At 40.0% G+C, this 27840-nt stretch overlaps 1 protein-coding gene across 3 annotated transcripts in view; it reads right to left on the reverse strand.

Moving 5' to 3' along the window:
• Nucleotides 1-25144, reverse strand: part of TBPL1 (TATA-box binding protein like 1) — a 34865-nt gene extending 9721 nt beyond the window's left edge. The window contains exons 1-2 of one of the 3 annotated variants that reach the window (XM_039242031.1): nt 24551-24848; nt 18522-18604 (exon numbers count right to left, since the gene is read on the reverse strand). The gene's annotated coding sequence lies outside the window, so the exon portion shown is untranslated. Of the gene's footprint in view, nt 1-18521; nt 18605-24550; nt 24849-25075 lie in introns of those variants that run through there. The other 2 variants (XM_039242030.1, XM_039242032.1) reach the window with 2 other exon arrangements.
• Nucleotides 25145-27840: the final 2696 nt, after the last annotated feature.

Consider the following 27840-nt stretch of genomic DNA (forward strand, 5'->3'; position numbering starts at 1 on the left):
CTCAGTTTTTGTCAGCATTCAAGAGTCTCTCATGGTTTGCCTCTCTCCCTTTCCCCCACCCATTTCCCCCCTTCTTTTCCCCCATGTTCCTCAGTTAAGTTCCTCCTAATCCTCCTATACGTGCAAACATACGATATTTGTCCTTCTCTGCCTGACTCATTTCGCTCAGCATAACACCCTCAAGGTCCATCCATGTTGCTACACATGGCCAGATTTCATTGTTTCTCATTGCCATGTAGTATTCCATGATATAGATAAACTACATCTTCTTGATCCATTCGTCCGTGGATGGACACTTAGGCTCTTTCCATGTTTTAGCTATTGTTGAGAGTGCTGCTATGAACATTTGGGTACATGTAAGGAGCTCACAAATCTGAGTATAGGAAGAAGCTCTCACAAATAGCACAACACCATTTCTGTCAAGATCACAGTCTTCCGAGGTATATATCTTTCAAAACTATGATAAGAGAATTTCTATAAACGAACCAACAAAAAAGAGCCCCAGTTTTTACTAAGCATAAGACCCATTTCCAGTTAAAAAATTCTCTGACTAGGTTTCCACATCCTAAAACACAAGTAATGGTAATTCAGTTCACCTAACTCACAAAATAGAATACCAGAAACAGTAACAATTCCATTATAATTACCTTTAAGATTCCTTACAGCTACAATATGATAAACTAGTATTCTAAGGATTCAAATTACTGTATGACTAAAACAGTGAAGATGCCAAGAGCCCCAAGAAAGAAAATTCAAGCTTGTTTTCCTGTCTTTTAGTGTCTGACAGAACACAAGTCAGACCAAGGCCTGACGCACCTGTCTAGGGTGACAGAGCATTCCACTCTGTGCACCATTTGTATCTCTGCCTCAGCGGATTTTCTTACTTTGATATTTCCTACAATGTGCTTATCTTCTTATTTTGTTGTGTTTTGTGTATCGCAGCCAGCTCAAATAATTTTTATGTACAAGGGATGGGGCAGGGGTAGCAGCGCACAGAGATGCAGGCAGATGGATTACTAAAGAGGACGGAGGCAGTTATCAACACTGATCTTCAGCAGCAAGATCAGCTCACTACTTGCCAGTTATGAGAACGTGAAAGAGTTATACAATCCATTTGTGTCTCGGTTCTCTTCATTCGTGGCATGGAATACAGTGCCCTACCAGGAAGTGTGGTGGGGATTATATAGAGTGTATGAAAGGTACTTAGCACATATATTTGGTAATAATGACACAAAAATGACAGTTAATACAGATAAAATAATCAATAAGCAGAGCAGAGATCTCTTCCTCTCATTTCTCATGATTATATTATAACCCAGACATTTAGCCATCTAGACCTCACCAGGTGTTCTATTTTCCTATAAAATCTAGGAAATAACTGTGATGTAAAGAGGCTCTTAGCTACGCACCCCAATACTCATTCCACCCTTCCTTTACAGTGAACAGAACCCAGGTGCCTAGGAGAAATAAAATACTGTAAATACTTGCAAGGATCCCTGGCAACAGTGTGTATAGCCAAGGGGCCACACCATCCTATCATGGTTAATGAAATGTAAAATAAAAACGGTTTTGTATCTTTTGGGAAGAAAAGATTGCTTAGAATGACCAAACTAAGCCAGCAAAGACCCCTTTTGTCTTTTCACCCTTCTTCACTTTAATTGCCTGGAGTTTCGATGTAAGAGTTGGAGCTCAAGTAGCCATGTGATCATAAGACTAGGTGATAAGGACAGTGGAACAGTAAGACAGAGGAAGCCCAAGTCCCCAGTACAGTGAAATTCCTTATTCTCCCTGTGCTTCCTAATTCTAGACTCAATGAATGTGAGAGAAAAATCATTTCCATCTCGAGGCCCTCAGATGCTGAATTTTTGTCATATGCAGCCAAGCTTAACCCTAATGGATGCACATCCCATGAAATAGGCTACAGAAAGCACTAAAGGGAAACTCAAATGAAGAAACAATGTCAAATTTACTGCTTCACATAGATTTTTTTTTTTTTTACATCAAACAGGTTAAAATAAATTAAGGGGAGAATACAAGGACGATACATAGGGTAAAAATAAGTCAAGAAAATACCAAATCTTGGTGAATGAGAAGAAGCCTTGAAATTAATACACTTGTGTCTATACTTTAGCAACTTAAACTCTAAAAATGAAGTCACAAGCATAGGTCACAAGCATAGTTCATCCCGTTACTCAATGTTCGTATTTTAGATGAATATAACCTGGGAAGCAGCCTCAGAAACTACTACTGCTTTAATAGGTTTTAAATCAAGGATAGAATATGAAGTCAGTACTTAAAAAAAGAAAGAGGCATCCTACGTGAAAGACTCTATATCTCTGAAGCATTACAAACAAACAAAACACCCACTTGCAATCAATTTAGCTCTCTTGTAAAACAAGAAAGCAGTGCTTGATATTAACAAAAATTCACTCCACAGCTAACATCATACTCAATGTGCAAAGCTGAAAGCTTTTCTTTGGAGATCAGGAACAAGTCCCACTTTCACCACTTGTATTCAATACAGTATTGGAAATCCTAGCCAGAGCAATTAGGTAAGAAAAAGAAAATGCATCCAAATTGGAAAGGAAAAAAGTAAAAAATTGTCACTTTTTGTGGATGGCATGATGTTATGTCATGTTAGCACAAAGACAAAAAATAAATGTTGGCGAGGATGTGGAGGAAAGGGAACGCTTGTGCACTGCTAGTGGGAATGTAAATTGGTGTAGCTACTGTGAAAGACAGTATGGAGGTTCCTCAAAAAATTAAAAATGATCCAACAAGTCCACTTTTGGATACTCATCTGAAGACAGGGAAAACACTAATTTGAAAAGATATATGCACCCCTATGGTCGTCACAGTATTATTTACAACAGCCAAGATATGGAAGTAACCTAAATGTCCACTGATGGGTAAATGGATAAAAATGATTCAGTATATATACACAATGGGATACTTCTTGGCCATAAAAAAGAAAAATATGAATGACTTAAGCATTCAATTCAAGAAACCAATTATATGACAAATATAAATGACTTAAGCATGCAATCCAAGAAATCAAGAATCAAGTAAATATATATGGAAGAAAATGGTAAAATAAAAGTAGAAATAATATAACTAAAAAAGCAAACATGGTAGAAATAAAAGAAAATTTCAACTCAAAGTTTTGAAATGTACAAGACTCCAATAGTTTTTTCATATAGGATTAAAAAACTGTTTTCTTCAATTTTTTTGTACAGAATACAATAACATAAATATTAGAATTTTTGGTACAGTATAGAAAAATAACATCTATCTAGATTAGAGAAAAACAACATATATATGAAAAGTAAAGCTAATTCTATTTTGATTTAAATGTAATTATCAATGACTTTCTCACTGCACAAGGCCTAACATTAAAGTATGGTTTCATCAGGTGTTTTGTCCTGTGTTTCAAGTAAACGCCTACTATGATTTGTCAAATATTTCCTCCATGAAAAGCATAATTCAAAACTGCACCTGCCCTAACTTCAGGAAATATATTTCTAGCTTTTTATTAACTGTATTACAATTGTGGTCAGAAGTACAAACTTCCAGTTATAAAATAAGTCCTGTGGATATAATGTACAGCTTGGCGACTAGAATTAGTACTACTATCTGGTGTATATGAAAGCTGCTAAGAGAGTTGATTTCATCATAAGAAAATAAATTTGTAACTATGTGTGGTGACCGATGCTAATGACATAGTATGGTGATTACTTTGCAATTCATACATGTATTAAGCATTAAGTTGTATACCTGAAATACATTACACGTCAATTGTATCTCAATAAAAAATTTTAAATAGTCTTAGAAATAAATGCATCCCAGAAGCTGAAGCGGCTTCTTCCTCACTCAATGATTTTATGGACAGGAACACATTGTGTGTTTTAGGTTCTCTGACTTTTCCATGGTATTCAAACACATGACTTCAGTAACCCTCACAAACTGCAACCTTAAAGCATTGCTTGGAAAACACCGCCACCTCCTGGCTCTTAAGACAAATTGCATCAAAGACTACAGGTATACCTTGGAGATAGTGTGGGTTTGGTTCCAGACCACCATCATAAAGCAGGCAACTCAATAAAGCAACTCAAATAAATGTTCTGGTTTCTCAGTGGATATAAAAGTTATCTGTACACCATACTATAGTCTATTAAGTATACAACAGCATTATGTCTAAAAAAAATCAATGTATATACCTTATTTTAAAAGTACCTTATTGCTAAAAAGAAATGCTAACCATCATTTGAACTTTCAGCAAGTCAATGTTTTTGCTGGTGGAGGGTCCTGCCTCCACACTGATGGCTGCCGACTGATCAGAGTGAAGCAGTTGGGGTGAAGGTTGGGTGACTGTGGCAATTTCTTTAAGACAATAAAGGTTTTCACATGGATTGGGTCTTCCTTTCATGTACGATTTCTCTATAGTAGGTGATGCTGTTTGATAGCATTTTAGCCACTGTAGAACTTCTTTCAAAATTGGAGTCAGTCCTCTCAATCCACTAAACCTACTGCGCTATCAGCTAAATGTATGTAATATTCTAAATCTTCTGTTGGTCACTTCAACAATCTTCACGGCATCTTCACCAGTAGATTTCATCTCAAGAAACCACCTTCTTTGTTCATCCATGAGAAGCAACTCCTCAGCCATTCAAGATTGACCATGAGATGGCAGCAGCCCAGGCCCACCTTCAGGCTCTGCTTCTAACTAGTTCTCCTGCCGTTGCCACCACACCTGTAGTTACTTCCTCCACTTTAGTATGGGGCCCTTTAAAGTCATCCGTGAGGGCTGAAGCCAGCTTCCTCCAAACTCCTCTTAATGTTGATATTCTGACCTCTTCCCATGAATCATGAATGTTCTTAATGGCATCTAGAATGGTGAATCCTTTACAGAAGGTTTTCAACATGCTTTTCCCATATCTATCAGAGGAATCACTATCTGTGGCAGCTATATAGCCTTATGGAAATGTATTTCTTAAATAATAAGACTAGAAAGTTGAAATGACTCCTTGATCCACAGGCTACAGAATGGATGTTGTAGTAGCAGGCATAAAAACGTTAATTTCATTGTACATCTCCATCATAGCTCTTGGGTGACCAGGTGCACTGTCAATGAGCAGTAATATTTTGAAAAGAATCTTTTTCTGAGCAGTAGGTCTCAAGAGTGGGCTTAAAATATCCAGTTAACCATGCTGCAAACAGATGTGCTTTCATCCAAACTTTACTGTTCCATTTATAGAGCAGAGGCAGAATAGATTCAGCATAATTCTTAAAGGTCCTGGGATTTGGAGGAGAGTAAATGAGCACTGGCTTCAACTGAAAGTCACCAGCTACATCAGACTGCAACAGGAGAGTCAGCCTATCCTTTGAAGCCAGCATTGACTTCTCCTCTCTAGGTATGAAAGCCTTAAACAGCATTTCACTGCAATCTAAAGCTATTTTGTATATATTTAAAATCTGTTGTTTAGTTGTAACTACCTTCATTATCTTAGCTAGATCTACTGGAGAACTCGCCTCAGCTTCCACATCACCCCTTGCTGCTTCATCCTGTACTTTTAGGTTATGAAAATGGCTTCTTTCCTTAAACCCCATGAACCAACCTCTGTGAGCTTCAAACTTTCTTCTCCGGCTTCCTCACCTTTCTCAGCCTTCACAGAATTGAAGAGAATTAGGGCCTTGTGCTGGATAGGCTTTGGCTTAAGGGAATGTTGGGGCTGGTTTGACCTTCTATCCAGACCACTACAATTTTCTCCATATCAGCAATAAAGTGGTTTCATTTTCTCACCATTAGTGCGTTTACTGGAGTAGCACTCTTACTTTCCTTCAAGAACTTTTCCTTTGCAGTCACAACTTGACTAACTGGCACAAGAGACCTAGCTTTTGGCCTATTGCAGCTTTTGACAGTAAGCGTCATCATATCTGGCTTTGATTTAAAGGCAGTGTAATTCTTCCTTTCACTTGAACACTTAAAGGTCACCATAGGGCTACAAACTGACCTAATTTCAATATTGTTATGTTTCAGGGCTTTAGGGGGGCCTGGGGATAGAGACAGGGGAACAACCAATTGGTGGAGCAGTCAGAAACACCCAATACTTCTTAAGTCTGCCATCTTACATGGGTGCATTTCGTGGTGCCCCAAAACAACTACAGAGATACATCAAAGCTCACTGATCATCATAGCAAATACAGTAATCATGAATAAGTCTGAAACACTGAGAGAATTTTCTAAATGCTGGAAGATGGTGCCAATAGATTTGCTTGGTGCAAGGTTGTCACAAACCTTCCGTTGGCTAAAAATGCAGTATCTGTGAAGCTCAGTAAAACCAGTAATGCCTGTATTACATTTTATACTTTCCACACCAGGACAAGATAGTGAAACTGAAAGGCTACAATAAACACTACTCATAAAAACAAGGCAAAAATACCCCTAAGACCTAATAAAAGGCCAGAAGAACAAAACTAAACAAACAGAATACAGAAAAAGATATTAGAACTAGAACTATAAAATACTAGAACCTAAGTATATTCCAGTTGCATCTGAGGATACGGGGACAGCAGCCTCCAACACTTTAACCACAAAATTACCATCCATGATTTGAGAAATGATGTTAACATTTGCCTTTTAAAAGGACGGTATTCTTTCGTATCTGTTTAACAGACAGGAAAAACCTTACTTCTTGATTTTCTCCTTTGGAAACTAGTGATATAACTGCAACCCTCCCCCCCCAAGGTGCTTTTAAGGATTAAATACTATTATCTATGTCCATACAGCATACAGCATGCATTAATTAAATGGTAGCTATTACTGTCTGGTGGATTCACAGGTAGTTGAATTTTATAACTAAGTATTATTTAATGAACTGATGCAAACCTTGAGAAGCCACATTAATAGATGGAAAAAAATGGAGATCACAACAGGTTAGGCAGGGGTCAGCAAATTATACAATGGGCCAGTGGCTATTGTGTAAAAAAAAGTTTTATTGGAACATGCCATGCTCCAGTGTTACCTAATGACTATATGGCACAGTCGAGCAGTTATAATAAAAATCAAATGACCCACAAGTCTGAAATAGTACTATCTGGTCCTTAAGGGGAAAAAAAAAAGTGTTAATTCCTGGGCTAGCCCAGTGAGGTAGTATCAATAAAATAAAATGTAACACTGATTAATTTTAAAGTCCACATTTTTATTAAAATAAATAAAACATATGTTTGTCATGGACTTTGACTGAACACTGGTTTGAACAAACCAGTTGTAGGAAATATTTGAAGGACATCAGTATGGATTTGAGTAATACATATACTGGGGAATTACTGTTCATTTTGTTATATGCAATGATAGAGTGGTTATGTAGGCAAATATGCTTTATTTTTGAGATGCATACCAAAATATTCAGGGAGGTGTGTCATGTTTATAATTTACTTTAAAATGCAAGTGTTTTTCATAATCTGAACTCAGTAACAAATAGATTTGGATAAAGTTTCAGATGACTCCCTAGATGTTGGAATCTTGCTACAAGAACCAAACAAATTTGGACAATCTATTCTGGGGTACAGAATTGGTATGGACAGGGGCACCTGAGTAGCTCAGTCAGTTAAGCGTCTGACTTCAGCTCAGGTCATGATCTCACGGTTTGTGGGTTCAAGCCCCACGTCGGGCTCTGTGCTGACAGCTAGCTCAGAGCCTGTTTCAGATTCTGTGTCTCCCTCTCTCTTTATGACCCTCCCCTTCTCATGCTCTCTCTCAGAAATAAATAAAACATTAAAAAAATTAAAATTTAAAAAATGAATAGGTATTGACAGTAGATATAATTGTATTTTAGGACAAAAAAAATGTCACGTTACTGTTTCATGCTTTAACAATTGTTAAATGTAGGCGATAGATATATGGATGGGTATTCATTATACTATTCTCCCTGTAATTCTCTCTGAAAATTTCCACAATAATTTTTTTTTAATGTTTAGTTATCTTTGAGAGAGACAGACAAAGTACAAGCAGAGGAGGAATGGAGAGAGAGGGAAATACAGAATCCAAAGCAGGCTCCAGGCTCTAAACTATCAGCACAGAGCCTGACATGGGGCTTGAACTCCAGTCAGATCATGACCTGAGCCAAAGCTTGATGTTTAACCAACTGAGCCACCCAGGCCCCTGTCCACAATAATTTTCAAGTGTTTAAGAAAAGCCTTTACTTCACACTAAGTTATACTAAGACAACATTAACTTGTAATTATATTACTTAACAAACAAAACCTAGGTTAGATAGGAGTGCCTACAGCAAAGGAAGTAACAGCCTTTTTTGCTACCAAAATATCTAGAATTTCCAAACATTATCATTTAAAGAGGGCCATGATAACCAGATATCCAGAGGGAAGTAGATGGTAGAAGATGTAAAAATAGTGTGTGAGGGAAGTCTCAAGACATTTAGCACAGGAAAGAAAAGATAGCAGTTATTCTCAAATATCTGAATAACAAGGAAACTGACAGACCCAATTAGAGTCACATGGAAAGCAGTGGACTCCACAAAAGAGAAGTCTCAAGAAAAAAGGGGGTGGGGGGAGGTGTGGCTAGAGAATTAACCAACAGTTAAGAATGTTATAGAATGATAGTCTTCAATTGAGTATAAAATGAGACTAGATGGTTTCTAAGATCCCATCTAATTCTAAAACCCCAGTTCTAACATCTTAGATGAAGATATGCTATAGACAAATTCAGGCATTACATACTAAATTTTTATTTCAATTCTAGAGCTACCGTGTTAGTTTAGTTAAATTAATGTCTCAATTCTCAACTTCCCACTTTGCCTTCAACATGCATTTGTATGTTCCAAGGGGCAGTAACGGGAGGAGGCTGGCAGCACTACAGGGCCACAGCATAGGAACGTGGACGAAGCTGCAAACCTTTAACCCGTGTGGCAGGGTGACATTCTACCATACTATCACCCTGTGCACAGCACAAGAACTTACACTTCTAGGACCCATCTTTAGGGGTGGCATTTTCACATTCTAGCCACAGAAAGAAAATTTTACTAACAGTATGCCTGGCCTAAAAAACCCTGTACTTTCCAAAGGAAAGGATTATATATTATGCCACCCATATTACATAAAACATTCAACAAGGAAGTATTTAAGTATAAAGCAAAAAGTACTTGATATACAAACCATTATTAATTAAGTTAAACAGAAAGTTAAAGTATCTTCATTACTCTTGCCTCCACTTACTATTTATGACTCAGTTTAAATACCAATTCTGAAGACTAGTAAGCAGGTAGCCTTCATGCAAATAACTCGCATGAAAATGAACTATTACAATTTAAAAAAAAAATTTTTTTAATATTTTATTTTTGAGAGACAGAGAGCGAGCGGGGAAATACAGAATCTGAAACAGGCTCCAGGCTCATAGCTGTCAGCAGAGTCCGATGCGGGGCTCAAACCCATGAACTGTGAGATCATGATCTGAGCCAATGTCAGACACTTAACTGACTGAGCCACCCAGGTGCCCCAAACTGTTACAATTTTTAAAATCTCTACTAAGAAAACTACAAAAACACGTGTTTTTAATGGAAATTAATTAACAACAACTGGGGGGTTGCCAACACTTGTCTACTTAAAAAACATAGTAAGGAAAATTTCTGTTTCATCAGTAAAAATATTTGTAATGCCTAAAAGATAACAGAGGAAAATTTAACTTAAATGATGATTTTCTGAATGTGTGCTTAATGAAAGGCAAGTCAATGGTTTATACTCAGTGAAAAAGTTTCAGTTAAAAAAAAGTATTTTGCAATTTAAGAATACATAATCTAGTTTGCACATATAGGTGGATTAGGAGGAACTTAACGGAGGACCATGTGGGGAGAAGAAGGGGAAAAATAGTTGGGGAGAGGGAGGGATGCAAACCATGAGAGACTCTTGAATGCTGAGAATGGAGGGCTGATGGGGGTGGGGGAGAGGGAAAGAGGGGTGATGGGCACGGAGGAGGGCACTTGTTTAGATAAACACTGGGTGTTATAAGGGCTCCTGGGTGGCTCAGTTGGTTAAGTGTCCGACTGGCTCAGGTCATGATCTCACGGTTCGTGGGTTTGAGCCCCGCATTGGGCTCTGTGCTGACAGCTAGCTCAGAGCCTGGAGCCTGCTTCAGCCCTCTCTCTCTGACCCTCCCCTGATCACACTGTCTCTCTCTCTTAGAAATAAATAAAACATTTAAAAATTTTTAAAAAAAGAATTTCACTATTTTATCATGTACTAATACTAAGATCCATCTATAAAGTAAGAGAGGTTGGGGGCACCTGGATGGCTCCGTTGGTTAAGCCTCTGACTCTTGATTTCAGCTCAGGTCAGGATCTTAAGGTTTTGAGATCAAGCCCCGTGTTGGGCTCTGCACTGAGCATGAAGCTTGCTTAAGATTCTCTCTCTCCCTCTACTCCTCCCCAGTGCTTGAGCAGAGGCTTTCTTTCTTTCTCTCTCTCTCAGAAATAAAATAAGAGAACCTGGACCCTAGTGGAAGCTATGTGAGAGTGGTCTGGCTCTGGCTCTGAACTGTTCCTACACTTATTTGTAAAATGCACACAACACAATTTACTCATCGCATGATTGGTTTGAGAAATTAATGAGCACCTCCCAAATCATAATGTGCCCAATTAATGCCATATTAGTTGATGCTAACATTAACTAATGTACTATGGTGGATAACAAGAAAAAAAGTATATTTTACTGAATATAACTTGAAATTTGGGGATTCAAACTCAAAGGATGAGAAATTGAGTGTATCAATTCCTTATGAAGAGCAAGATTTACTGTGGATAGATTTCTTAGTATTTCAAATAAATGGTCTTCATGCAGGGTTTTTAAGTAAGATAGCATGTCATTTTCCAATTACATACAAAATACTAAAAGAATAACAAGTCACCCATAGTCCTACATAGTTATAATTACTAAGGGTTTTTCCCCCATGCTTATAAAGGCACGTGTTTTTAGGCTGCTGAATCCTTACATTTATCTGCATATTAAACAAGATTGAGATCACATATATATTCTGTCATATCTCATCAGCAAAATATTCTGTAAAGGTCTTGGACAATCTGAGATACAAGAAAAACCAATCCTGAATTAACTGATGAGGGTGAAATTCCTTGAATACTAATGTGGGTGAACTTTTAAAGTACTGCCACTTGCATTTATTCTGTTAACTGTCTGTGATCCTTTGTTCATTTTCCTTCTGAGATTTCTTACTGCTTTATGCCAGCTCTTATATGTTAAAGAATATTAATCTTTTGCCTGCTTATGCTATTCCTTCTGCTAAAATTCTTCACCTGTCTCACTCCTATTTGTTCTCCAGCTCAGCATCCCCTTCATTCAATCAATTCCGTATCAATGAGTTGGAAATCTAAACATTTGGCCTCATGCTAGGGAGTGGGGATCCAGCCCTGAGCAAGACCTGGTAGAGGGACCGGCAGAGGGTCTCAGCTCTGAGGTGAGTTAAGAGTACAAACCATGCAGAACTGAAGAAGGGCCAGCACAGCGAGAGGAAAGAGTGGCGCAAGACCAGGCTGGAGATGCACAAAGCGGTCACACCTTCTATGCTAGGCTACGGATTTTCACATTCTCACATTAATCCCAAGAGCAATGAACTACAAGAGAAGCAAGAAATGACACGAAGTATTTGCTTTTTAAAAATATATCACTGGCACTTCTGTAATGGGAGAATGGGCTGGATGATAAGAATGGGCAGGAAACTCAGTTGGGGTCTAGTGCAGCAGTCCTGATGAGACAGGGCAGCAGTGGAGACCAGGGTGGATGAAGATGTTAAGACACAGACAGAAGAGTGACACTTCTAGGAGATGAGTGAGCAGAGCTCTGTGGCTGATATGGGAAAGAGGAAAAGGGAGATGGAAGATGACCCCAGGTTTGTGGCCTCACATACTATTTAGAGAAACACTGGAAGGAGGTTGCAGAGGAGATGGGATGAGGAGAGGGAAAGGATTCTGTTTGGGAACAGCTGAGTTGAAGGAACTTATGAGACACATCCATAGGGAGGTACAGCACAGACAATTAGATAAGAGTCCATCACTCAGGTCTAGATTAGAGGTAAAAATCTGAAAACCCTCGGAGAGAAAGTAATTAAAACCATGATGGGTAAAATAAGAAATCAAAGGAACTGAGACATCTGATCCCTAAGACTAAGCCCAGGTATCCCTACTCTGAGTCCCATTACCATGTTGGTATGCAAACCACTTTCATAGGATTTTCCCACACTATAGTGAAATTTTGTACTTATTTACGTCTCCCTGGTAGACACTAAGCTCCTCAAGCACATGATCAAATCTTACTTATTTTTATACCCAAGCCTTAGCATAGTTCCCAAGACACTAAACACATTCAACAAAATGTCTAGAGAGCTTAACTGTTAGTTTGAGATTAAAACGCAGTACAAACTCTAACGCACGCGCGCGCACACACACATACACACACACACACACACAAGTTTAAGAGCTCAAACTCTGGAAGAGATCACTTGGGTTAAATCAAGACTCTACCATTTACCAGCTGTGTGACCCTAGGTAAGTTATTTGATGCCTTTGTGCCTAAATGTCCTCATCTATAAAATAAGGCAAATAATAGTACCTATCACAGAGTGTTGTAAAAACTGAAATTTCATGCAAAACATTTAGTGCATTACTTACACTTGGTAAGCATTCAAACTTAGCAATTCTCATCGTTACTATTATTATCTCCTTTATCTTCCACAAATAGAGATATATTCAAAACTGGAAAGGATTTCCAGTTATCTGTTGTGGTTGGTCCTCAAGGTTTGGAAAACAAAAACAGATCATGTTCTTTCAAGTCTAAAAGCAAGGGGTAGGGGGGTGCCTGGGAGGCTCAGTCGGTTAAGCGTCCAACTCTTAATTTCGGCTCAGGTCAGGACCTTGTGGTTTGTGAGTTGGTGGCTCAAGTCCAAGCCTGCTTGGGATTCTCGCTCTTTCCCTCTTTCTCTGCCCCTCTCCCACTCTTGCTCTCTCTGAAAATAAATAAACTTTGAAAAAGAAAAAAAGAAACAAGGAAATAGAAAAGGCAAGGGGCAGAAATAAAGAGTTTTGATGTGTCTATTTAGTATTTAAAGAAATATAACAGTGATTTAAAGAAAAAAATCCCCAATGATAACAAAACCGTTTCAAACCAAGTGTTGATGTGTACAGTGTTCGGGGGCGTGGTGGTGCTGGGGTTAGGGGAGAAAGGGAACAGGAAGAGAAAGGGGAAAAAGAATCTGACCAAGTCTATTACATATTACAAAATGTGTATCTGGCTAACTTTTACTTAGCTAGGTACCTGCAAACACAGGAAAATCAGAGGTACAACAGATTTGGAAACTAAATTGCAACATGCTCACTTCACTTAAAGTGTAAATCTACTGGGCTCATCTCAGGTGTAAGGCATGGGTTTTCTCCCTAGTCTTATATGTCTGTATTTTCCCATACTGTGAGCCAGCATTTCAAAACCTAGTTAAGTCTGTTACTTTATAGAGAATCTTGGTATTTGTCCTAATTTACTCATAAGTAACCACAACTTGTGAAACTAATTAAGCCATTAGCTATTAATAAGCTAATAAAAAGCATATAATTTTAGGAAGATTATAATTTTCTTGGTAGTATAAATATTAACTCACTAGGGGACTAATAAGGTGAACAACCCATTTTTCACCTTCTGGTTGGTGTCAGGTTTGACACCCATGAAGATCAAAGTTCTCCCTATTCTGATTTTTATGTCAGGGGTGTGGATGCAGGGTTCAAACTTGAATGCAGATAGCTCATCAAGAGTTTAGTCAGGAGAAAGCACCCCCAAGGTAGAAATACAACAGGGGAGATTTTCTATTCTGATGGTTTCCTCTCAACTGCTCTTACAGGCTTAGCCTTTGTATAAAACTGTGCTCTGGTGCAGACAACCTGTTTAAGGTCTGCGTCAAGCCTGGCTGCCATTTTAAGAAAAGGAAGGTGGAATTATGAATTAAATTAGCTAGCTGGAAAATAGTAATACAGAGTTCAAACTTTTCTAGGTAAAATACGGTTTTTGCTATTTAGTGAAAAAGTAAGCAAACAGGATTACAGAATGAATATCTTCCACATGTAAGCACCATTAAGAATGTCCTATTTTACTCAGAACTGTCAAATCTTTAATTGTCTGAGTGCTGAGTCACTCAAAAACAGTAAGTATGGAGGATGTGGCTGAAGAGCAGAAAAAAGCCTTAACATTTTTTAAACTAGAAATTAAGGTCTGTGAGAAAGACTAAAAATACTCTAAAATAGCACAACAGTAAACTGAGTAATTAGACAACATACAAGTAAAAGAAAGTATTCTTATTCTTACATAGAACATAAGTCAAGAATGATAATGAAGTTTTCTGACTGCAACACTAGTTCTTAACCACTAAGTAAAAGATAAAACAACAACTACAAAAAGCCTCAACCCCCAGAGATATTGATTAACTAACCCACATAGGGGCCTAATTTTTAAAAATATTTCCATGTTGTTTCCAATGAGCAGCCAGCTGAGAACTACTGGGCTGCAACGCCACAACAGGTCATCACAGTAATGGAATTTCCCTTTCAGCAGGTCCTTAAACTGGGCCCTAGTCTCCCATCACACCTGTTTATCATTAGAGAACATCGAGACTTCTGCACTCTGTTTACCATGCATTGTTTCCTTAACTGGATTCATGCATGAATCCTTCACACTCTGCCCTGTGCCTCCACATGGTATGAAACGTTTACGACTGAACGGCTCACTGCCGAATCTGATGTCACGGTTGAATCTCCCTCCTAATGGACCTCTCCAGAGCATAAAGCACTGGGCACTCCCGATTCTCAAAATTCTCCCTCACCACCTCCTATCTGTGGCTTCTGAGGTGACTTTCCTAGGTTCTCCTCCCGTCTCAAATACCTTCCTGCTCCACAAATTGGAAGTTCTTAACCGAAATCCAGGACAGTCCCTGAAAAGCTCAACAACAGGATCCAGGGGTGCGGAACCCCTGGAAGTTGTGTGCACACACATGTGGATGCGTACCTCAGGCCATTTGTTTTTCATATTCTCAACAAATTTAAGATCCCTGAAGGTTATAAACCACTGTCACAAATCCTTTTCTTCTGCAAGCTTTCCAAGCTTCAACTGCTATCTATGAGTTTCTGACTCCTACAACAATCCTAACCTATCAGATATCTGAATCCATATTCCTCACAGGCTGTTCAGCATGTCCATTAAATTAAACCAACAAACCCCAAATTAATCAATCCCCTCAGAAATACTTGTGGTCTCTTAATTCTTAGTTTCAGTTGACACAGCCACCCTCCAACACTCACACACCTGAATCAGAACTTTCAGAATCACCCTTCAGCTCTGCTCTTTCGCTTATACCCAGTTAACTCTTCACCTCACTTCTTTTCTGCATCCAAAGCATCAACATTTTATTTTAGGCTTTCACGTGTCCTCATGGCCACCGCCTTCTAATGGAACTTTGCTTGCAGTCCCCACAATCTAGTCCATCTACCAAAGAAGCTATCTAATTGTGCCACACCCCTGCTTGAAGAAAAGTCTTTTGGCTCTCTCTTGCACAGACAAATGGACTCTAACTTGCTTGGCTTGGAATGCAGTGAGCTTCAAGTCTCCAATTTACCTTTGGTAACCTAATATTCCACTTCCAACGCACCTTAACAGTCTCAACTATTTACTATTTCTCCTGCAACAGCAGACCTTTTCTTAATTTTAGATTTGCCTACGATACCCTTTCCTCATTGCTTCAAATAACAGAGTCTCTACTTGTAACTGGATTCACTGAATACACAACTGATATGAACCAACCACTGTAGACACTGGGAATACGGCTCAGAACAAAATGGTCAGATAAGGAACCTTCACGGCAGCTGTATTCCAGTGGAAGAATCTGACAATGAACAGATAAGCAATTACAATAACGAAGAGAATGTGATCTACGTTGTAAAGGGAATAAGATGACACAAGAGAAACTCTAGGAGGAATGATGCAGGCAGGCCTCTTAAGTTCCTCAGAGATGAAAAATTCTTCTTAAAATGAGACCTTGCAGGATAAGGAGGAGCCAGTCATGAACACTGAGAGAGGAGTTCTCTGGGCAGAGGATACTGCAAAGCTACTGTCTATATGACAACTGTGTGCTACACTGTAGGCACCACATGCCTTGGAGAGAACTGTTGAATATAAATGTGTGTCTTTAGAATCTGGCTTAGTTGGCACTTGGTCATCAACTCAGCAAATAGTTGCTCAATTAAATGAATACTTTAAGAACGACTGAAAAAAAGAATTATGGGGTTGGGGAATAAGTAAGAAGGGCAGACATTTTTCACTGTAACAAATAAGAATCTTAGTAGCTCCAAACCACTCAAGTTCTCTAACAGCATCCTATCATATCCCTTATTTAACTTGCTGGTATGTTCTGCCCAGTGTTCCTTCACACACCTAACAAGTTATTATTGGTTTCAGTTTAGACCCCCAAATCCTGAGGGGCAGTTGTGTTTCAGGAGCTTTTACAAATATAGAAATATGTTTCTGATGGAAAGAAACAATTATTTTAATTAAAACACACAGTTCCTCAACATTTTTGATGTATATACTCCCCTTCCTTTATCCCAAAGGCTACCTTCTCCATTTTAACCCCAAGAGTCCTATGAGTCCTAAATCATTCCTATCCAAAGGTCATTCTATGGTAGCTGGTCATAGACTAGCTAACAGGTCAGCTACTTACAGCACATACCAATCACCAATTAAATGAGTATGATAATAAAGCCATCATTCCTCTCTTTACAAAGTGAGACTGAGGATGTAACACAAGACAAATTAAGAATGTAGCTTCAGACATTTGAAACTCTTCCAATTTAATCAGCCTCAAACAAAAAGCCTAGAAAGTGTAAATTAGAAGGCACACGTTCTTAATAGACACACAAATTAAACAATTATCCACACGGTACCATACTGTGCACTGAAGCAGAATTTTCAAGATCACTGGCCAGCCAAAGGTTTCCTCAGCTTACTAACCTAAGGATTTACACTAGCAATATGCTGTTGAGATGATAAAAGTGTTATTCACATGGCTTTTTATCAGTTAAAAACTGTTCGGCAGTGTCACATACCTTACTTTAGGACTTCCATCATCACCAAAAAAGGAGAAGAGAACTGGGTTAAAAAATCTAGTGTACCTTTGAGATTAGCAGGCCAAGTTTGTGCTGAGGAAGGTCTCACGAAACAATGACTATACATTCAAGATGGTTGTGCCATCCACCTCTACCCTAACCTGCCTGCCCCCAGCCAAGATTCTGGGATATGGTCAACCCATGCAATTAAAGGAGGTTTATCACAACTTCACCAGGTTACACATGCATAGGAGTAGCTGGAGATAGCCAAGAAGCTCACTGTAGCCAGAAGCTGGCAAGAAAAATAAAAGGCTCTGCTGCTCGAAAGAGGCTCTGCAGAAAATTAAAAGAACTGGGGTGGTTCTTATTCCACAGAGGGTTCAGGTTTACCATGAATCTTAGCTGAGGTTTAAACAGTGATGAGTTCTATAAATGGTGACCATAGTCAAAAAACAAATTCCCATCTTCACATTTGTACTTTTAGATTACACGTTAGCTTTATTATCTTTATATCTCAAGGCCAGCAACACCTGTCCTTAAAAAAGTGTGGTGGAAAGAACACTAGGGAACATTAACAATGAGTTAGTCAGAACTTTATTTCAAAATGGGCTTTTATTCTGGACAATATCGACACCTTGGAGACCTGCTTTTGTAAAAATCTTCCACTGTAGTCCTTGGAGTATCTAAAATTAAAGGATATATGGAGGTGTGTATATATAATGTATATATCTATATCTCCACGGTATTGATATTGGTAAAATAGCCACGATCGTTTCTTTGCTTATCTCAATATTTTTCAGATCCAGAATCCACGATGGCTATAGGAATAATGTTAACATTATATCAATACTAAATCAATCTAGTCAACAAAATGATTACTCAACTACATCAAGAACATCAACTAAACTTCCCTCTCTTTAAACAGGAAAACAAAAGCCACATCTCTAAATACAAGCATATATGCCAAACTTCTTAGGGGAGAAATGGTATAAAAACCAACTAAAACAAAACAGCACAATATGGAAGGGTTATAAAACTCCACTCCTGTATGCTTAAAGCAAAACATATTTTTAGCAGCATGTTTTATATAAACTTCTTTAATATACCTTTTATAAAAATATTATTTCAACTAACCACCAAGACCTGGAAATTAGCCAAAATAGGAAAGGACAGTTTGCAATTCACTATATTTAAGCAGAAACATTTATTTTCTAGTCAGCAGTTCCAAATGTCCTTATAACTAAACTAAAACATTTGTACTTAACTTTAAAAAGTTAACCATTTTAAATAATAGCCTAAACAAAGCTGCAATTATCAAGCTATGCTCCTGATTAGGTAAGCCTCAGTATCTGGTGTTAGCCTTACCATAAACAAATAATTTTCCAATTCTATGTGGTCATTCTTGAGTCACTTGAATTACTGGAGCAGAGCAGCAGTCGCAGCTACTTCTAAAATTACAAGAAAGCTACAATGTAGAACATTTATAGTGATAACAGAGAACGCAAGTTCAATGGCCTGACAAAGACACCAACAAGTTTCAAGTTTATCACCATTTAAGGTTATACAAGCAAAAATAGTATCCTCTACAGAAAGAGGAATTCTGCTAAATAAAACCACCAGGGTCTATTGCTTTTACTCAGAAGAACCATACAGCAAAACAAGTGGTCAAGTCCACAGGGTAATAGCATTTCAATAGCTGTAACGCGGTGCCAGATCAGGCTTTGTTGGCCTTCCTTTCCCAAGAAACAGAGATGTCTCTTTTTACTTAGTCCACCTGCCATAAGTGATAACCAGATGCCTGTGTGATAATTCAAAATTAAAACAAAAGTGCTTCCCTCCCCCCAGAACCTAACAGCAGGGATGAGTCTAACAGTCAGGATTCACACATCAAGAATTTCAGTGCTTTAACAGAAAGCCTCCATATGAAAGACACAAAGTATATACAGCCGGTTCACCTGCATTGTGCTGCCTAGTACCACTGCTGTTAGCACCTGCTAATATTTTTTCACCTAACTATGCTGAGCATTGTTCCAAATGCTTTTCACTTAATTCTCACAGCAACCCTACAGGGTAGTGCTAGTATTAACCCCATACTGCAGTTGAAAAAACTGGGGAATCAAGGCAGCGAAATAACTTGCCAAGGTCATTGTCACGGAAAAGCTGCCAGGCCATTATGCTGAACAGACAACCTGTATCCTGATTCCAGTACTCTTCAGTGCTATATTAACACTAATCCTAAGAAAGCAGAACTGATTTGGACTAAAATCGTTCTGCCTCACAATGAAAATACCTGTCATTTATCAACCAACAAAGGTTAGCACCTGATTCTTTGGAACTATTTAATTGATAAAAACAAATTTTTACTGCTTTTAAAGTTTTAGGAGTTCTCACTGAGCGAGTTAAAAACGAAAAACAGGGGTGGCTTAGTCAGTTAAGCGTCCAACTTCAGCTCAGGTCATGATCTCAGAGTCTGTGGGTTCAAGCCCCGTGTGGAGCTCTGTGCTGACAGCTCAGAGCCTGCTTCCAATTCCGTGTCTCCCTCTCTTTCTCTGCCTCCTACCTGCTCACACTCTGTCTTTCTCTCTCACTCAAAAATAAACAAACATTAAATAAAAAAAAACCAACCAAAACCATACCATGGACCAAGGTCTATAAGCAGATCTCTATGGTCTCTAAATACAATTAAAACACTGAGAGTCCCCACCCACACGCGTCCTGAGAAAAGTGTCTGCAAGGCACAACCTGATTTCCAGTACTCTTGCTTGATGAATGAGCACCGCATGCTTGCACTTGCCAGACGAACTTCTGTGCTACATGTTTTTGGTGAAATTTGAAACAGTTTCATTATTGATTCCTCCATGAAGGCCCATCTGAACTGTTGCAGAATTCACTTTAGTGTGTTTAACATTTCATGGGATTCCCTAGCAGGAGGTCTCCCAGACAAAACAAGCCATATAAGCCAAATTTTGAATTTTATCACCAGTCACAAGATAAGAACAGATAAATATAATTTCTGATACAAACGGATTCTTTTTCACTAATGACATATTTCTAGAATCTTGGTTTTTCCACAACTACACACACATACTCTTTCTTCTTAATAAAAGGCTGTTTCACAAAAGCCAAATTTGTATACGTGGCCTGCAAAGACCTCAAACATGCATATACTCTTTCACCCTTTTGAAATTTCCCAAGACAGCATTCATGCGAGCAAATACTAGAGCTACTCAAGGCAGTAAATCATTATTTTTATTGTTTGAATTGGTTTTAAAAAAAAAAAAGTAAAAAGCGCCAATCATGTTAGAGAAATTTTTGCTGCTCATAATTCAGTTAAAAAACTGAAATTGCAGGCATCAAGAATTAGATTACTAATTAGATTAGATAACTAAAGGCTAGCCTCATCTACCATATTACTCTCTGAAGTCAAAGAAAATAAATACACCCTTTTATTAACATACTAATCTTCAAAATATGTACACACACCTGCATGACATTAACATACACTAGGACAGCAATGCAGGTCCTGGTCCTCCAGAAGCTCCTCATTAATCAAGCATGATGAAACCTGTACACCAATAGCACCAGGCAATATGTAACAAACGATTTAAAATACAAATGTGTGTGTCATGTTTTGGTATTCACCTATGTCCATTTCTCTGCTGCCTATAAGTGCACAAAAAGCACCTGAAGAGAAACACCTTTCATCTAGCTTTACATACTTGATGTGGCATCAGGGATATAAAAGGTATAACAAATATGAGTGTACCTTTCAGAAAATCCTTATTTTTTGATTCAAAGGTCACAACACAGCTAAATTGTCAAAGCGCTACAGGTCTTCAGTTAAAGACATCAGAGAAACACACTCTACTGTAAATTCTCCTAGAATCAATTTAAACTTTATTTTTCAAAGCAACAATAATTTCATCACGTGGTCGATGATGCAATGGAAGGAAATCAATCACCAAATTATTACAGGCTTCCTTTGCCTAAAAACAACGCTGACACCCATTCAATTAGATGATACAATATTTATTTTAAACGATGTGCCACATCCATGATAATAACATTCTCCAAAAATATTCAGTTGCATACTTCATATGTATTTGTCTACTGTAGAGCAAATTCTGCACATTCTATATATGTATATAGCAGTTCCCCTTATCTGTGGAGTATATGTTCCCAGACCCCTAGTGGATGCCTGAAACTGCAGGTAATACCAAACCCTATATATACTATGTTTTGCTCTTACATACATACCTATAATAAAGTTTAATTTATAAATAAGGCACAGTAAGAGATTAACAACAGTAATAAAACAGAACCATTATAACAGTGTACTATAAGAAAAGTTATGTGAATGTGGTCTTTCTCAAAATATCTAATCGTACTATACTCACCCTTCTTTTTGTGATGATGTGAGATGATAAAATGCACACATGTTGAGATGAAATGAGGTGAATGATGTGGGCACTATGACCTAATAACCTAATATTAAGCTACTATTGCCATTCTGATCATACCTCAGAGGGAGGATCATCTGCTTCCAGCCCCTCGTTGACGGGGTAACAACCCACGGGAAGCAAAACCACAGATAAAGAGGGGACTACCGTATATCCACAAAAGTTTTGACATCAAAATTTTCCACATAAAGAGAGATTTGTGGGAATCACTTAAGTTGCTCCCTCAAACTTGGCAAAATGTAATTTCAGTTAAATTTTCAGAATCAAAATGATAAGAAAAGACTGATATTAAGAAGCTTTTTGGAATAAAAATTATGACAATCTGAGGCTCAATTAAAAACATGCAGTAAGCTCTACAATTTTAACCTTTAAAAAAGTCACTGTGTCTACAATTATAGTACTACCACTTGAACTTGGAAAACACCTTCTAATTCTGAAAAGTGACAATATTTTTTACATGCCTTATTTCAACACAGTCCCAGCATGAGGTTCTTAACCTGTTGTACTGCACAAACAGAATGAATACAGAACATCTGACATGACCACTTCGATTCTACAAATAAAAGGGAGGGATACAGAAGGAAAACACAACAAAGTAACATTAGTGAAAAGGATATATAGGCCAAGGACTTGTGCTGAAAACTCTGTAAGAAATAAACAATACAAACAGCCCAAAAAATCATTTGGATTGTTACATGATTAAATAAGGATAGGAACTAAAACAACACCAGACACTGGGAATGCTGTAGTTGAGAGCAGGGAACACAGAAATTGGATTGTTACTAGAGGAGGAAGCTAGGGCTTGACCCCCACTCCAACACAGAAGGGACAGAGGTAACCACAAAAAGGTCTAGGTGAAGTGTGTGATGGCAACCCCGTGACCGAGGGAATTCACTAAGTCTCATGTACACTATGGAAATCTCAGGACTCAACATCCAACAGACTCAAATGTGGTCACCCCCCCCAGGGTGTCCTTCAGAGAAGAACAGCTTTATGAATAGATTAAACAATCCTCAATTCATTAACCTAAAGATGACAACATCATGTCTTTCTTCTTGGCATCTTAAAATGCAATTTTAAGTTTCCCAATGTTCATACTTTCTATTAAAGATTAACTGCCCACCTTTTTGCACATCCATGAAATTCCTTTAACAAAAGGTACTGAACCTCAATTCCATGAAAATGCCCAATTTAAAAACTCTATTCTGGCAACAGCCAACCAATCAAGAGCACTCACTAGCAGACCATTACAGTTTCTGAAGGGGCTGATAAGGATGATACATTTTGTTTAAAAGAAGCCAGCTTAGGGGCACCTGGGTGGCTCAGTCCGTTAAGCCTCTGACTTCAACTCAGGTCATGATCTCATGGTTCCTGGGTTTGAGCCCTGCATCAGGCTCTGTGCTGACAGCTCAGAAGCTCAGAGCCTGGAACCTGCTTCAGATTCTGTCTCCCTCTCTCTCTGCCCTTCCCCCACTCATGCTCTGTCTCTCCTCGTGCTCTGTCTCTCTCTCTCTCAAAAATAAAAAACATTTAAAACAATTTTTTAAACAAGCCAGCTTAGCACAAAAAAAAAGGGGGGGGGGTTGGGTAGACAAACAGAAGCTGTGGTTGACATAATTGCTTCTATGATTTACCAGTTTTATTTTCGTTGTTAATTCTCAACTTCATATAAAGAGCTTTAGTCTCACTGGACACAAACATAATATTCTCTAGAAGATACATACGGCTATTTCAGTATACCATAGGAAAACCTAATTTACTGACCTGGAATGATTTGGTAAAGTATAAAACCACTAAACAGGGATGTAAAGCACAGAGAGATCATACAAGCTGCGGAATATTTAACTGGAGATATCAAACTGCAAATAATTCTTTAAACCGGATAGTGATAAAAGTCCCTTCTCCATTTGAATGGACTGCCATTTTCTCAAACTTTAAAAGAGACAGCAGATTAATGCTCCAACAGCTAAATCTTTCCCTTATATTTCTCTTTTTCAATTTTCTCGGGGGTTCTGTAATTGGTTCGTCACTCAAAAATCACACCAAGCTTGTTTCTCTCTTTTCTAACTTGAGCCAATTTTAAGGCACTGTTCTTAACCCTAAATACACAAGCCCACGCTGGTGAACTGCCAGTGTCGCTTTGCATCTGCAGGTGACAGACGCTGCCAGAGAGCTCACAGATGTGGACTGGCTGCAGTCTGAGTCTTCTTGCAATGAGCACGCTGATAGCCCGCAGATGCACATCTCGGGCTTAAAAACCTTCATTCCCAATTAAATTTACTTTTAGGGCTCTTGCTGGCTATCATTAAGCGCTTATTCCAATTCTCATTCTCGCTTAGCTCTACCCACAATTCATTTTATCTTCCTCAGTTCCGAACCCTTCTTCATCCAACCTAATTTGGACCATAATAAAGTGGGGCTGTTGGCACTGCCGGCACCAGTAACCGGGGAAGGTGCTATCTGGTAGCCTTCCCGCCGCGGCAGAGGCCGCTGGAAGTTTTCTGGGAAGCAATGGACCCCTAGCATCTTTGCACGATTCTGCTTCTCCTGGGTGAGGGCTTCACAGAAACAGATGGGGAATCTCCTTTCTGTCTTTCCCAGGGGAGGGTAACAGGAAAAATAAAACCCCTCTTTTCTTAGGCTACACCCTGCTCGATAACGCTCACAAGGCAGGGACGCCCCGCCCCCACGCCGTTATCCCTGATGAGCTCCCCAAATATCACCCAGTCCTCCTCAGAAGTAGACCGTCCCTCGGCCCCCGGACCAATTCCTCCCACCTTAGTTCCTCTCCTCTGGTCGTCCGCCCCCGCACACCCCACCAGCGGTACGGCCCGGCTCGCACACGCCAGCCCCGGCGCCCAGATGCCCGGCAGCGAGCGCTCAGGCCGCCCGGTCGCCCGCGCTCCCCCCGCCCAGGGTCGCCTACGGGGTTACCGTGGGAAGAGGGGGCGGCGGCAGAGAACGCGGCGGCAGCGCTGCTGCCGGTTACGTCGGATGCGAATGATAAGCTGGAGGACAAGGATGATGATGAGGCGGGCGCGCTCCCCAGTCTCCATGGAACTCCCGCCCCGACCCGTTGCTAGGAGCCCCCGAGGCTCGGGCTCCGTCTTTCGTGCTTTGTTGTTCCGGGTACTGGGCGGCCGCTTCTTCCCCGCGACAATAAATAGACCAGACGCAGGGGGAACATAGAGACAGTGCGCGGGGGCTAGAGCGCCGCCGGACAGGGCGCCCCTGGGCTCCTCGCTAGCCACTCATTTCCGGCTCTCACTGCTCCCGTCACTTTCCCCCGCCCCTTTCCCCACTTTCCCTTCCTCCTTCCTAGTCCCTCAAGGTAGGCCCCTCCCGCTCTTGGGCTGGGCGACGTCCGGGTGTTGGGGGCAGGGACTGCTATTGGGCTACACTTCTTTTGCTGGAGGACCGCCTAAAAAGGTTTTGAAAAAAACCGCGTGACCTTTGTACCTTTTTAGCTGATCTCTAAACACGAGTACGTAATTTCTGGCACACAGTATAGTATAAATGGACTTTAATTTTTTTGTCGAAACCTTAGAACTTTCTCGTTAGCTCGTTCAACTTAAAGGTCCACCACTTGACGTAATTAGCAAAACTAGTCCTCAGTTTACTTTGAGACGTTTTCTGTTTGAAAAAGTCCTATTTTCGCTTTTTCAGTTAAAGGCATTCATTTACGACGTCATGATAAACCTCTCATTAAGGAATTCTAATTCAAGTCCTAAAATACAGCGACAAGAGATGATAGCGGAAGGATGGATGGACAGATCGATAGATGGGTGGGTGGGTGGATGCTGGATAGATGATATTTAGATAGATAAGTAGATAGAGGCAAGGAGCTTAGGTCACACGTCTGTCGTCTCTCCCTTCCCTATTCCTTACTCAACTTCGGTTTGCGATCAGGACTCCGCCTGGGAGCCCGAGCACTTCAAGAGGCTTTTACGCGGCGCAGCCGGATCCTGGAAGGATGGACCGGAGGAGAGGGCGGCTGCAGGCTAGGGCTGCGGCGCCCAGCAGGAGAAGCGGTGGCCCCGGCCGACGGGCGCAGGAGGGCGATCACTCGAAAGCTGGGCGCCTGGGGTCTGAGACTCTTTCACGGCTATGCGCCCAAGTAGGATCCGGGGACCCCGAGAGGCGCACACTCGCCAGTTTGAACGGCCACGCTGGGGCCCGATGAGCTCTCGGCGGGAGCCTGAGAGGCGCTGCCGGCCGGAGCGAGACTCGAGTAACGGCCTGGGGAGCGCCAGGCAGCGCAGAACCCCGCGGCGCCCCCGGAGTCCCACTCTGCAGGCGGGCACGGGGCTCTGCTCCCGAGCTCAGCGGCAGCCAGAAGCCTCTGGCCACAGAAGAGGCCGACGGGGAGCTCTGATTCAATAAAAGGCCACAAGGCGGGGTCATGGGTACCTGGCCTCTGATTGGTGTGAATCGTGGATGAAAAATGATAATGCCACTATCCGTTTGAGAATGAAGACAAGGGCTGACTTCAGGAGATTTGAGAGTATGCAACCATTTGGGTATTTTATTATCTATTGGGTATCTAAGGATGACTCTTGATCTTTTGCTTCCTACTCTGAGTATTCAAAAAATATCTGAGCATTTAAAAGCTCTGTAGATTTATGGAATTTCCATTTTGTTTCCATTTTTGTACTAACTTGTTTTCGAGTAATATTAAGTAATTGTAGCTTGTGTTAGGTATAAGTGAAGAAAATAAACGAGGCTTATCGCTTCTCGGCCTTTTGGCTAAGATCAAGTGTAATAAAGGAGGCTTGACTGGAAAGTCATGTGTGTGTCGTACTGGAGAAATAACTTTTAGGAGATAATATTTCAGCTGTTCACTGAAAGCTATGGAAATAGAAGGGATGTTCAGAGAGTGTTCTGGACAGAGGGAACAAGATATGCTAAGAGTTTGCTATGCTGGAACATTACATGGATGCAACTTCCTGATCAAATCAAGGGGAAAAGAGTGATAAGAGATGAAATTGGGGAGAAAGTCAGGCCTTAAACCTTCAGTGCCTTGTAGACATAGAAGGGAGTTTGGATTTTCTTCCAAGTGCTAGAGGAAGTGATGGGTTTTAAGCTGTATTGCAACAGGGTCTGATTTACCAAGGAAATAGCAAGGGAAAGGCTGTAATCCACTGATTAGTGCCACTGCTGAAAAGTCAATTTCACAGCAATGGTGACCAATTTTAAGGTCTTCATGAAGCAACTTTCTTTCGGGGGACCAGCAAGATACCTGGTATGAAGCATGTCAATTACTCCGGACTCCCTTTTGTCATAGATGAGTCAACAATTTGTCTCAGTACAACAGTTCCTCATTCTGGAAGTAGATGTGGTGTTGCTGTACGCAAGCCTCATTCTCCATAGACGTATCACATTAGCCCATACACCCTTCCTCTGACCAAGGCATTCACTTCACCATGAAAATAAAACAATGAGATAAAGCCAGTGGGCTTCACTGGTCTTAGAATGTGCTCCATTAATTAGCAGCCAGGTAAGATTATAATATTATTCATTATTCAGGTCGTAGGTAAGGTTAGAGTATACAGTTTATGTTCTGAACCAAGACTCTCATATTAATACAGATTTTGAGACCTAGGCTGAGAACCTAGCGAGATTTATCTGTTAGATCAGTGCTCCTTAAAATGTGATGTATGGGGGTGCCTGGGTGGCTTAGTCAGTTAAGCGTCCGACTTTCGCTTAGGTCATGATCTCGTGGTTTGTGGGTTCGAGCCCCGCGTCAGGCTCTGTGCTGACTGCCAGCTCAGAGCCTGGAGCCTATTTCAGAGTCTGTATCTCCCTCTCTCTCTGACCCTCCTCTGCTCACGCTGTCTCTCTCTCTCTCTCTCTCTCTCTCTCCTAGAAATAAATAAAAATATTTTTTAAAAATGTGATGTATGGACCAAAGCCAGTCTGCAAACTGTATTGATCAGCAATGAAATAGGTATAGAAATTGAGTGGAGCATTTTGAAACTTTTAGTAATTTCACATCACACAGTTTTATATTTATGAAAGCATTTGTCTCTGTTGGGCTGGTAACTAAAAACAAGCAAAAAGTGATCCTTCACAACAGATAGCTATGCCCACTAAGGCTTCTAGCCTTATGAAAACTTGTTTTGGTTGTTTTTTTTTTTTAAATCAAGCTATTGGAATATATTGGCTCCTTCTTGCTCCCCTAGTGCTTTGAGAGAGACAAACTGGTTCAGTAGGGCCTTCTGGAA

The sequence above is a fragment of the Hyaena hyaena genome, unplaced genomic scaffold, assembly GCF_003009895.1.
Source record: "Hyaena hyaena isolate Hyena2069 unplaced genomic scaffold, ASM300989v1 scaffold_204, whole genome shotgun sequence".
Lineage (NCBI taxonomy): Eukaryota > Metazoa > Chordata > Mammalia > Carnivora > Hyaenidae > Hyaena > Hyaena hyaena.